The sequence below is a fragment of the Acomys russatus genome, chromosome X (assembly GCF_903995435.1).
Source record: "Acomys russatus chromosome X, mAcoRus1.1, whole genome shotgun sequence".
Classification (NCBI taxonomy): Eukaryota; Metazoa; Chordata; class Mammalia; order Rodentia; family Muridae; genus Acomys; species Acomys russatus.
The window spans coordinates 9,259,238-9,273,063 of record NC_067169.1 but is presented as its reverse complement, the minus strand read 5'-3'; positions in this window follow the sequence as shown (position 1 = coordinate 9,273,063).

Below are 13,826 nucleotides of genomic sequence, written 5' to 3'. Positions count from 1 at the left end.
TATATAGGCAGAAGATGAAATTAAGTAGGTTAGGGAGAAAATTCTTTTAGGTGTACATTTGAAACTTTTGGGAGCACGAGAAGAGGTGGAATGTTTGGAGCGATGAGGGAGAAAAGCTTGAACATAGGGAACTTCCTTTCATTTACCTGATCTCTGGCAGTAATTAAAAAGTTCCTGGTTTGGATTTGTCACCTAAGGAATAGTGAGGCCAAGTCTGGTTGCAGAGGTATGAAGCCCTTCAAGCAGGTGCTCAGTGTAGGGATCTGAAATTCTCCAGAAGGCATGCCAGAGGGGAACCTGGAGGGATGGGCAAATGGACTTCCCATGGAGAGAGTAGGAGTCAGTGACCCATCAAGGTGTCCCAAACTTGAAGTAATGGGTGCAACCTGTTGCAGCGCTAGTCAGAAAACAAGGGCATGCTTGCCTGGGCAGACACAGTTTACCTAATGCTACGATTTCAGCTGCATGTGAGGAGGAGGGAAGGGAGAAATGAAACCTTGCTGGTAGAGGGAAAATCTGATGCAAGGGAGGAGGTCCTAGATGAAAGGTTTGGATGTAGTTTGGAAAGCATTTATGCCAACCAGAAGGAACACCAATCAGCTGGTGTTGGGTTCAGGAATGTAGCAATCAGGTAGCCAGCAAGCTGGGGGAGGTGAGTCCCAGAACCAGGCAAAGGGGGAGGAATCCCACCCTCTGAGTAGGCAATCAGATTCATAGTACTTACCTGGCACTCCTGAAAAGGAAACAGAGGTCTGTGATGCTCCCTCCTGCCAGGGTCCAGGCTAAGTCAACTTGACCAGCAGCAAGGAGGGACACTGGTCCTGAAGCTACCTCCACAAGCCATGCCCTGCATGCCAGCAGACTGGCCTCTGGAAAATGAAATGGCCCATGCAGGATAACCCTCTATGCACAGGCACAGAAATGCTGATAGCCTCAGGGCAGAAGCCAAGTTCTGGGCCTGGAGTATGGTTTGCTGATATAGCTGAGTCTGTCAGGAAGGCTTCTCTCAGGCTTGAAAGACTTTCTTAAAAATATTTTATTAATTCATTCTCAGATATCCTGTTGCTGCCTTATGTCATGGAGATCCTGCAGTTTTGAACCTGTCCTCTCATGCACTCCAACAGTTCATAGATGAGTTAGGTGTTGGCCCTGAAAATGGCCTGGGTAGTAGCTGAGTTGATTAGCTCACCAGCTTTCCTACACCCACACCACCAGAGTGAGCTCTTCAGCACTGCCCTGGCTAGCTCACCCAATACTGCAGCCAGAAAAGGGCATGGGCAGCTCTCTTGCTCTCATGCCCTCAGGGCTGGTTCATCTGTTTCCTTGCCATCAAAGACAATTCTACTATGATTCCCCAGGCAAGGCTCAGGGCCTGCAACTGGTGAGGACAGCTCTCCCACTCTCACAACCTTGGGTCCAGCCCTTCCACCTGCCATAGGTGGTGGGGGGTGAGATGGGGAAAGTCATCTTTTGTGAACTCACAGCACCTAATGACAGGTGAGTGGTAGAGCCAGCTTTCCCACATTCACACATCTTGGGACCAGGTCACAAGTACCAAGCCAGCTCTATGGTGCTGTCCAGGTGAATTAAAGGCTTTCCTGAGTGCTGTAGCTGGTGAGGGACAGCACCAGCTCTCCTGCTTTCATCATTCCAGGCCTATAGGCCTTGGTTGACTTTTAAAATTACCTCACAGGAACAATTTATATCTCATACTGGAAATTTTGTCAAAACCTATGATTGGGAATGTTGTTGACCCTGGAGGAAATATACTACTGTAGGCTTTTTACTTGCTTGTTTTTGTTTCTATTTTGGACAAAAGGTCATGATGTCAAACGGCCCACCAGGAGGACTGAAGGGCCTCAGATCACAGCCCCAAATTTTATCCATGGAGTGAAGATGCCCTCTGCTCCAATTGGCCTCTGACCCAGTCATCACCTTGGATAGGACAGAGACTCTTTTACAAATTTTAAAGACACAGCCATCTAACTACTGTAGTTTTTTGGTTTTGTTTTTGGTTTTAATTTTTTATTAATTTATTCTTGTTACATCTCAATGGTTATCCCATCCCTTGTATCCTCCCATTCTTCCCTCCCTCCCATTTTCCCATTATTCCCCTCCCCTATGACTGTTCCTGAGGGGGATTTCCTCCCCCTGTATATGCTCATAGGGTATCAAGTCTCTTCTTGGTAACCTGCTATCCTTCCTCTGAGTGCCACCAGGTCTCCCCCTCCAGGGGACATGGTCAAATATGAGGCACTAGACTTCGTGTGAAAGTCATACCCCACTCTCCACTCAACTGTGGAGGATGTTCTGTCCATTGGCTAGATCTGGGTAGGGGTTTAAAGTTTACCGCCTGTATTGTCCTTGGCTGGTGCCTTAGTTTGAGCGGGACCCCTGGGCCCAAATCTGCCTATCATAATGTTCTACTTGTAGGTTTCTAGGACCCTCTGGATCCTTCTACTTTGCTATTCTCCCATGCTTCTCTCATCTAGAGTCCCAATAGGATGTCCTCTCCTCTGTCCCGTTTCCTGGTAAGTGAAGGCTTTCATGGGACATGCCCCTTGGGCTAGTATGCAGATATAAGTGAGTATATACCATTTGATTCTTTCTGCTTCTGGGTTAACTCACTCATTATGATCATTTCTAGCTCAATCCATTTATCCACAAATTTCGGGAATTCCTTGTTTTGAATAGCTGAGTAGCATTCCATGGTGTAAATGTACCACAGTTTCTTTATCCATTCTTCTACTGAGGGACACTTAGGCTGTTTCCATGTTCTGGCTATTATGAATAAGGCTGCTATGAACATGGTTGAGCAAATTTTCTTGTTGTGTGCTGGAGCATCTTCTGGGTATATTCCAAGGAGTGGATAAGGAGTACTACTGTAGTTTTTACAAATGGTCATCGTATGAAACTCTCCTCTAAGTATCTATATACCCATAGCCTTGGTTAGATAGGTTTCTGTTTTCTGTGGGCAAGAGTAAATGCAGAGACTCATAATTAGTCAGTGTACTGAGAATACTTGACTTTTAAATGTTCATTCCTAAATGGGACATCTATCTCATGCCCTCCAAGGTCTAGGAAATGTAGAGGAGGAGAAGATGAACTGTAAAAGCTAGAGGATGAAAAGGAGTGCTATAATATGCTGTCTTCTGTACATACCATGTGTGCTGCATCCATGAAGTCATAGTAGGAGAACTCATCTTCAGAAGGCCAACACAAGGTTGTGCTCATTGACATTCTATCATGAATAAGAAAGGGACATTTAAGGCCTCACTCCTCATTGAGGAAAGAAAGGTTGCTGGGGCTGGAAGAATATTAATTTTCTTCAGTGATGTTGTCATTGATGCATTCCCCACCCCCAGCAATTAACCCCCATTCATGTTCATGCAGGCAACACTAATTAAATGGAGTCAGTCACAAAAAGAAAAGCACAAAAACTGCAAATGAGGAGAGGAGGTTCAGTGGGAGATGGCAATGGATAAGAGAGTATAACTAGGAGGAAACTATAATAAAAGAATGTTAAATGTAAATATATAACCATAAAGAAATATATGGATTTTTAAAAATGCAAAACATTAAGGCTAAATAAACTTTAGGTGTTTGTTGAATGTCACACAACAAACGGCTGAAAAAGAACCACAACCTTTGCTTCATGACATGATTAAATTAAATAACTGGATCATGGTACCTTGCATATGGTTTAGTGATTCAGTGTTTATTGTATGGGTTTTTCTTTTGAACATTAAAAAAATGATGATTCACTTCAGACCAAGAGTGATTTCAGATACTGACATGGTTAGCTGATTACCCATCCAATTTCCGTCTAGATGATAATTCTCTTTGGCCATGCAATATAACAAAACACATTTATGAATTCTAGGGACTGAGAGGTGAACAACTTATGAGACACTATTATTTCTACAGCATAAATGAAGTAAAAATGATAAAATAAGCAATCCAGCAATAAAATTGGACACCTGAATATTTTTTAAATGTTTTATTAATTTATTCATATTACATCTCAATTGTTATCCTATCCCTTGTATCCTCCCACTCCTCCCTCCCTCCTGCTTTCCCCTTACTCCCCTCCCCTATGTCTGCAACTGAAGGGGACCTCCTCCCCCTGTATATGCTCATAGGGTATCAAGTCTCTTCTTGGTAGCCTGCTATCCTTCCTCTGAGTGCCATCAGGCCTCCCCATCAAGGGGACGTGGTCAAAAATGGGGCACTAGAGTTCGTGTCAAAGTCAGTCCCCACTCTCCACTCAACGGTGGAGAATGTCCTGTCCATCGGCTAGATCTGGGTAGGGGTTCAATGTTTACTGCACGTATTGTCCTTGGCTGGGGACACCTGAATATTTAAACTTGTATAATTGATACAATAATAGAAAATCAGCATAAATGTTTAAGATTTGTTGATAAACATAATTATAAATTTGCATATTTTTTACATATATACACAATTATTAAGCAACTTGACCTCATTGATCTTTAGATTACTTAACAAATTAAAATATTATAGCAGTTTAGATTATCTCCTAATACATGAGTCTTTTTGCAAGACAATCATATTTTAATGCATAATACTAGTGCCCTGATTGGAAAGCTTGAGATCATTTATATGAATGTGTGTGTGTGTGTGTGTGTGTGTGTGTGTGTGTGTGTGTGTGTATGTGTGTGTGTGAGAGAGAGAGAGACAGACAGACAGACAGACAGACAGACAGAGAGACAGGGACAGAGACAGAGATCTGAACCATGATAGAATTAAAAATAAAAAATCTGAAAATAGAAAAACAAAAAGCATGAAGATGTTGAAAAAGGTACAAATAGCTGTCTATTAAATATAGTTTTTCTTAATTACCCATGGATCAAATAAGAAATTACAAGAGAATTAATCAATAACAATCCTGTTTGACTAAGGAAATGCTCTTTTAAAAGTAAGTTAGCTGAGCTGGGTGTCACATGCTTTTAATTCCAGCACTAGCACTAGTGGAGGCAGAGGCAGGTGAATCTCGGTGAGTTTGAGGCCAGCCTGGTCTACAAAACAAATCCAGAACAGCCAAAGCTACAGAGAAACCTTGTCTTAAAAAATAGTTAATTAGTGTGGGGATCAGAGGAGGTGATAAGACAATTTGAAGGAATCGGTTCTTTCTTTCTATCTTTTTTGGGGGGAGGTAGGGTCTTTCTTCTTTTTTATGCTGTGTATTCCAGACTAGTTTGCACTTGAACTTCTGTTCAATTCCCCGATCTGAGCCTTTCATCTTGCTATTTAAGTACTAGGATTGCAGATGCATGACACCATACCTGGTTTTTTAATGAGTTCCTGGGATCAAATTCAGGTTGTTAGGTTCTGCATACTTGGGTTCAATCAGCTACAGCCAAAAAATATTTGGAAAAAAACTGCATCTTTAGTAAACATATAAAAATATTCTTTCTAATATTCTCTAATTTTATATAATAATTGTTTTATAACAGTTACATTGTATTAGATAATATATGGAACCTAAAGATAATTTAAAGTATACAAAAGAACGTGTGCATGAGTTGTATGCTGTTTTTCTATGCTATGTTTATTTTGTGTAAAGGACTTGAATATCTGTGGCTTGCAGTGTATGCAGGGGTTCCTGGAACCAATCTTCTATGTTACTGGGAGACAGCTCTATTTGTATTATAACTAAATTCTAAAGTCTAAGGTTAAGTAAGTTCCCTGAAATGGACACATATCGGGTTTTGTCATTTTCAAGCAGACAAGGAGCATATATCTTTCTTCAAATAGTATCAAATGATGCAAACCATACCTTCACGTGTTCATTCATTCAGTTGACGAGGCAGCCAGCTACTTTTGAGTTCCTATTATGTACAAGGCACTTTCCTAAGCGCTATATTAAAACTAAGTGAATAACAGTGAATAACATTTTGCATATCACACAACTGCAAAGTGGAAGAATCTAACATGGGGCTTCTTTTCTAAGGCTGCAAAGGAATAGAAGGGACATACAGAGACATTTGCAAACATGATGCTCTGTGGCACATGTCTACTACTACCAGGAAGAACACTTAGTAAAGCCTCAGTCATACATAGAAAAAGCTTTTAAGCCAAAAGAAAAGTCCAAATGACTTCCTTTAAGTGTAACATTTTAAAAGCATATTTAATATACATACCACTCCCACGAACTGATTGAAAGGTACATTTCTGAATCCTATTAACATGAATACATAATTTGTGATATTCTGCCTAAGACAGCTGACAAATGTTGCCTCCCAAATAATTAGATATTACAAGTACTAAAAGCTGTCAGGACAGGGTACCATGGCTTTAGAAGCCAATCAATAAAATTGTATTATTTTCCTCAACAACTTGACTTTTTTCCATTAACAAAAGGAAATACAGAAATAGAATCATTTATTCCATCAACCTTTCACCAGCCAGCTGTGCTGGTCGTGAAAATACAGAGGCACACAAAACAGGCAGAACCCAGCATCATTAAGCTTCAAACTCAGCAGAGAGGCATAAATAAAATAAATGCTTCAAAAATTTATTCCAAGGGCAATGAGTGCTAAGAAAGAGCACACAGTCCTGAAATAATTTATGCTACCCTATGTTTCCAAAATAAATAAATAAATAAATAAAATTTCATGCCCAGGGTTATGTTCTTATTTTATCACAGAGGGAAGCAATGGCATGTGCATCTTAAAGAGCAAGTTCTCAACTTGAAGTTTAGACTCCAGCTTTACCATTTAAAACCAGCAAGACCCTGAGTAGAGGAAAGTCTCTAAGTCCCATTTTCCTCAACTTGAAATAAAGCCTACTTGGTAGTGACCTTGAGGCTGATAAAAATGATACATGGGAAAGTATACTGCTCAAAACAGAATGAGTGTCTATAATTTTACAAACCATGGGTTATTTTACATAATATTCAAGTATTTTTCTGTTACTTTCACTCCTGGCATTACGAAAGGAGAGTGGGGCACATATTTTCTCTCTCTATCTATTCAGCCATTCATTTGTGTCTTTGACATCTTTCTTGCCAAACTAAGGAGTATACGGGATCCCAAATCTTTCTGTAAATGAGTTGGGGTGTACTTGGATTTTGCTCATTCCGTGTACTTGGGAATCTGAGTCTTCACCCCAATATCCCAATCCCCCTTTCTATCCCCCAGCCATGTTTCTTCACAAAGGCAAAGTAGATTAATAGGTTCAATTCTATTAAGATACCCTTTGGACTGATATTATGGCAGCCAGGATGACACTATCAGAGCTTTAACCACAATCATGAGATGTTGCCAACAGCACTTGCTCTCTCATAGTTTTCTGGGTGGCTTGGCTATTCATTTTAGAACAAGAAATTGCAGATTTGAAATAATTCCCTGGATCTCAGGCAGAGTGGTGACCCTTGGACACACTGAGTTAGATTCCATCCTTGTAAGAAGAGTAATTATAAAGCTAGTAGACATTATTGACCTTAGGAGCAAAGACAAAGATGTGCCATTCCTTTAATTGCTACATTTTTCATGCCAACGGTAATAATGGTGTTTACTCTTTTCATCTTTAGTTCTCTATCCTTCTGTTTTAAATTCCACTGCGTGGGGTTGTTCTTATAAAATCTTTTACTTAACTCAGGCATCTTCTATAACTCTTTCATTTCTACGTGTATATGTGTGCTTGTGTGAGTTTGTGTGTACCATGTGTGTAGGAGACCACAAAGACCTTAACAGGACACTGAGTATGTGGAAACTGAAGTTACAGAGCATTGTGATCTGCAATATGAGTGCTGGTAACTGAACGCAGATCTTTTTCAAAAACAGCAATGGTTTTAACTGCTGAGCTATCTGTCCAGGACCTGATATAGCTTTTTATTCTCTTAATTAATTTATTTATTTAATCACTTTACAGCCTGATCTCAGCCCCCACCCTCTTCTCTTCCCAGTCACACTCTCACACCCCCTCTCCCATGTTCCCCTTCTCCTAACAGAGGGGAAGGTCCCCCATGGGTACCAGGCCATCCTAGCACACCAAGTCACGACAGGACTTTTCCACTGTTCAGGCAGCCCAGCTAGGGAGAAATGACATAAAAGTAGGCAACAGAGTCCATGTCAGAGACATACCCTGCTCTATTTGCTAGGGAACCCTCATGAAAACCAAACTGCCCATCAGCTACATATGTGTAGGGGCCTAGGTCCAGTTCACACATGCTCTTTGGTTGATAACTTAGTATCTGTGAGCCATCATGAGCCTAGGTTAGTTGACTCTGTTGGTCTTCTTGTGGAATTCCTGTCCCTTCTAGGTCCTTCTATTCTTCCTCCCACTCTTCCACAATACTTCCTGAGCTCTGCCTATTGTTTGGCTGTGAGTCTAAGCATCTGTTTCCATCAGCTGCTGGATGAAGCCTCTCAGAAGAGACTTATGCTAGGCTCCTGTCTACAAGCATAGCAGAGAGTCATTAAGAGTGTCAGGGGTTGGCTGTCTCAAGTTGGGGTAGTCATTGGTTGGCGATTCTTTGTATAGCTCTTAATGAATGGTTATGATTTCAACTTCTCAAGATTATTATTAACTCAAAACTTATGTCTGGTTTTAAACAGATGAAATCATTTGTCTGAAATAAGCTTGGGAGCATACAATGTATTTTTCCTGCATCACATACTATCTACAGCCTGCCTGTGTCCATTAACCCTAATTAAAAGCCATTATTGGCATCTGTTAGCCTTTTGCTTCTTCTATGGTCTGGCTGTTCTGTTGATGGGCAAGCTTCTTGTACACAGTCTCTAACAAATGACCCACAAAGAGCTAACTCGACTGCTTGTTTCCTACATTGGCTTCTACAGTCCCTTTACACAAACAAAGCTCTCCTTCAACCACAGTAGTAAGATATTATTTATGTGCTCTTTTCTTGCCTGTCTTATTGCCCCCAAGGCATTATTAATGTTTCTTAGGATTATAAACTAAAAAGGCTTCTCAAGTTGAAGATTTTCTCTGAGAACAAAAAGCACATCTCTCCCCACAGGTCCCCATTCCCCAGGCAAAATTAATATTTGCAAATAGATTTTGACTGTTTTCTGATTTTAGAATATTTGCATAAGCATAATGAACTATTTTAGGAATGAGACCTGTAAGAAATAAGTTGTTACAGCCCATTCTCAGTATGAGATTCACTTAAAGTTCATCAAAGTTACTGATAACAGGAGCTCCATTTCTCCTGTAGCTGCAACTAGAGCCTACTTGCCTCAGAAATTAGAAAGTTGAAAAGTTCCAGGAAGTCTGCTTTGTAACACTGAACCAGATCCAAAAAGGGAGCAGTCTCCAGCCCCACGTTATTAATTAGATAAGGCTTTGTGTCCTAAACCAATAGGATGAAAAATTCAGGAAGAAGGCAAGTACTGGCTCATGGAAGGAGATGACAGGAATTTTTCATGATCAGGGGACTTGAAAAACCACTGTCTCTGCAAAAATCCCTTTCCGCAGAACTGTCTATTAAAAACTGCTTTATGTTCCCTAGTCTTTTGAGTGTTTTATTACCTTATTTCTTACAGATCCAATTACAAATAATTCACTTATGCTTCATATACACCTTATACATAGAGCCTGAAGATAATTTTTATATAACATTTATAGTACTCCTTCACTTTGACTGTGACATCATATAAGATTATGCATAGAATTTTCTCCTTACGTTAGCAGATTGGTACTCAAACTGGACTATTTCTAGTTTTCAGATGAGGGGTGCTCAACCTATACCAGTTCCTGAAACAGATCCAGGCTTCTACTAGTTATTCTTAAAATTAGAACTATCTTCTCATATACAGAGGACTTCTTTCTCTTTCAGATTTTTTTTTGGGTAATATGCCCCATTTCTATGCTTTTCTAGTTCTTCTAAATTCTCCAACTGTCATAATTGAAAGGCTATATTATACTTCTATGCGTTATTAGCCAATGATGTCATCTCATTCTAAAATCTATAATTGCTGGGAACATGCCTATCTTATCTATCATTTATGAAATTATTATGTACATAAAATTATCATAGTAGGTTGAATGGTAGTTCCCAAAATAATATATCTATGGCCTAATCACCACAATCTATGCATGTACACTCTTTGGAAAAACAATTTTTGTAGGTGTACTTAAATTAAAGCTTTTAAGATGTAGAGATGAGTCAACTTTATCTAAGGGGACTCAAGTCCAATGTTAAGTATGTCCATAAAAAACATACCAAGGAAGAAGACAGAGGAAAGGCAACATGATCATGGAAGCAGAAACTGCAGCAGCCACAAACTAAAAGAGGCCTGGGCCTACCAGAAGTTAGAAGAAGCAAGGAACATATTCCCTTCTAGAGCTTTCTAAATGAATGTGACCCTGCCAACGGCTTGAGTTCAGACTTCTGACCCCTTAAACTGTAAGGAAATAAATTCCTGTTGGTTGCCAATGAGGAGTCTTTGGGCATCAGCAATGTGTCTCTAGGACCTCCTGGGAGATCACAGAATCATGATACCTGAGAGATGACAGATTTATTGAACACCATATGGTTCAACACCCCCTCTCCCAATATCATAATCCACTTTTGAAAGATTCTGCACTGTGGCCATTCTACCTTTTTTTTTTCTTTTTTTGAGCTTTTCCTTAATGAATGTTGTAACCCTTCTGTAGCAAGACTTTATTGGGTTCTATTTCCTACCTCCCTATACCATCTGTATCTTTTCCAACCCCCCAATGCTAGGTAAGAAAAAAAGAAGGTTAGAGGGAAAGTGGGCATTGATATCTTAGGCTACTTCTTGCTGATTAGGGACATCGAGTTCCTTGGGACAAATTTGATCTTTGTCATCAAGATATCTCCAAGAAGTAAGTAGCAATCCAACAAACAGTAAACAGCAACCAGCAACAGCAGCAGGGGCGGTATAATCAAGGGAGCAGCAGTAGCTGCCTTTCTCAAGGCTCTGACATTTATATACTCTCTGTAGAGTCCCCAGAATTCCAAATGTAAACTATCTGTGGCTGTAAAAACCATGGCCCTGCAAGACAAATCATAGTTAGCTGCTGTAGATAATTTAAAGCCACCCTATCTCTCACACCTGGAGTTAAAACAAAATCATATTAACATAACATTTCTGTATTTTTAAAGAAACCAAAATTCTTACTACACCTTTCTTACCATCGCCCTCATCATTTACGGGTGACTTTCACTGGAGAGTTCTCATCTTCACTAATTTGCTTATTAGGGTTTCTATTCCATCATATGATACTCCAGGATCATAAAAATAAGTCAAATTCTTCCTTCAGAAAACAAAATCTTACATTCCTGAGGTCACTTGATGTGTTGCCCTCATCAAGTTTAGCTTCCAGTTGGTGTCTGAATCTCTCATATGACTTCCTGCTCTAAATAGGGTCTTATTTAACCACACAGTTTGAAATATGTCATCAAGAATACAATGCAATTTACACAGAGCTCAGGTGGAACTAGTAAGACAAATATCTCCTTTGTTCTTGGATTAAATTGTGTGTCTTAGGGCTACACTCACATTACACAAAATGATGCCAAGTGATTGATTTATTGTGATACTCCTGGAAATTGAAACCTAAGTATAATACAAAATTTCTATTAAATCTAGTTGATTTTGGAATCTGTGACTAGCTTTCTTTACCTTTGGAAAATGCTTCCTGCTTGTTTCAGTAAATATATATTTTAATCCTGCTCTATCTGGCATATTCGCTTGCTATAGATGCCTCTTACACCCATGATCACTAGTGCTTAACAGTTTCCAGGCTCTACTTTAACCCCTTTCTTGATACAGACTCTTAGAATGCTCACACATCTTTATTTAAACTATTATTCCTTGGTTTTGATGCTTGTCATACTACAGTTATTGACACAGAACTTCCATCTCTGAAATAACTTCTACCTTTGACCTTCTTTCATTCCATTATGTTAGAAACTGACAGGTACTCAAAATTACTGAAGCATGTTGGGTTGCACATGACTTTAAAGTGTGCCTAGCACTTTATAAGATCTAGAAAGACAAGCAAAATTTTAATTTTATTTTTGTTTACTTATTAAACTTATTAATAGTAACTTAATAAACTTATTTATTTTTTAATTTTGAAATGGTGATGTCTAGGCAGTAAGATTTCAAGAATTTGGAGAAGAAATTTTTCTTTGAAGTTTTTAACATGTTCTTTCTTCCTCCTCTTCCACAGAGTTCCCTGAACTCTGAGGGTAGGGACTTGATAGAAACATCCCGTTTAGGATTGAGTATTCTTAGGTCTCTCACTCTGCATATTTTCTGGCTGTGAGTCTCTGTATTCATTCCCATCTACTTCCAAGGGAGGCTTCTCTGATGATAGCTGAGCAGGGCACTGACCTTGGGATATCACAACTTCTACTATTGATGCTAGATAAGGTTGTCCAGTTAGAGGAAAGGAATCCAAAGGCAGGCAACAGAGTCAGAGACAGCCCTGCTCCCACTGTTAGAGGTCCCAAAGGAGGGCTAAGCTACACAATCTGTTACATATGGGTAGGGGGCCCAGGTCTGTCCCATGCATGCTCTCTGGTTGGTGGGTCAGTCTCTGTGATCCCTTATGGAATCAAGTTAGTTGATTCTATAGGTTTTCTTGTGGTGTTTTTGACCTTTATACCCCTTTCAATCCTTCTTCCTCCTCTTCCACAAGATTCCATGAGCTCTGCCTAATGTTTGGCTGTGGATCTTTGCATCTGTTTCCATCAGCTGTTGGGTGAAGACACTCAGATGACAGTTATGCTAGCCTCCTGACTGGTAAGTACAGCAGAATATTATTTTTTTCTCAGAATATTATTAACAGTGTCAAGGATTGGCTCTTTCTCATGGCATGGGATTAAATTTCAGCCAATCATTGGTTAGCCAACCTCTCAATTTCTGCTCCCTCTTTATCCCTGCACCTCATATAGGCAGAAAAATGTGGGTAGACTATTTTGTGGCTGGATTAGTATCCTCATCCCTACATTGGAAATCTTGCCCTGTTACAGGAGGTGGCAATTTCCTGGTCCATAAACCCTATTGCTAGGAGTCTTAACTAGGGTTATATTCATAGATTCCTGGGCGTTTCCATTGTCCTAGATTTCTAGCTTGTCCCTGTTGACTCCAGTTCTTTCTCCAAGCTCTCTCTCTCTCTCTCTCTCTCTCTCTCTCTCTCTCTCTCTCTCTCTCTCTCTCTCTCTCTCTCTCTCTCTCTTTCCCACCATCCTCCCCACACTTGAGGCCTCCTATTAACCTCCCCATGCCATCTCCCACCCTGTTCCCTTCCATTATCTACCCCAGATGTCTATTTTATTCCCCTTCTCGGTGTGATTCAAACATCCACCCTTGGGCCCTCCTTGTTACTTAGCTTCTTTGGGTCTGTGGATTGTAAAATGGTTATCCTGTACTTTATGGCTAACATCCACTTATAAGTGAGTGCATACCATGTTTGTTTTTCTTGGTGTGGGTTGATGCACTCAGGATATTTTCTAGTACCATCCATTTGCCTACAAATGTAATGATGTCATTGCTTTCAATAGCTGAATAATAATTTAATTATATACATGTGAGGGGGTTGTGAACATAAGTACAGTGCCCACAGAGGCCAGGAAAAGGTGTAAGACTTCCAAGATCTGGAGTTATAGTTTTGAGCTACACAACATGTGTACCTGGAATCAAACTGTGGTCCTCTGAAAGTGCAGTATGAGCTTCTAACTGCTGGAACACCACCACAAAGACAACCAATGCTTTATAAATGGCACAAAATGGATAAGACCCTGTGGGGTTACATTTTTTCTCCTTTGGAGAGAAAGTCTCATTGTCTAGCCCAGGCTGGTCTTG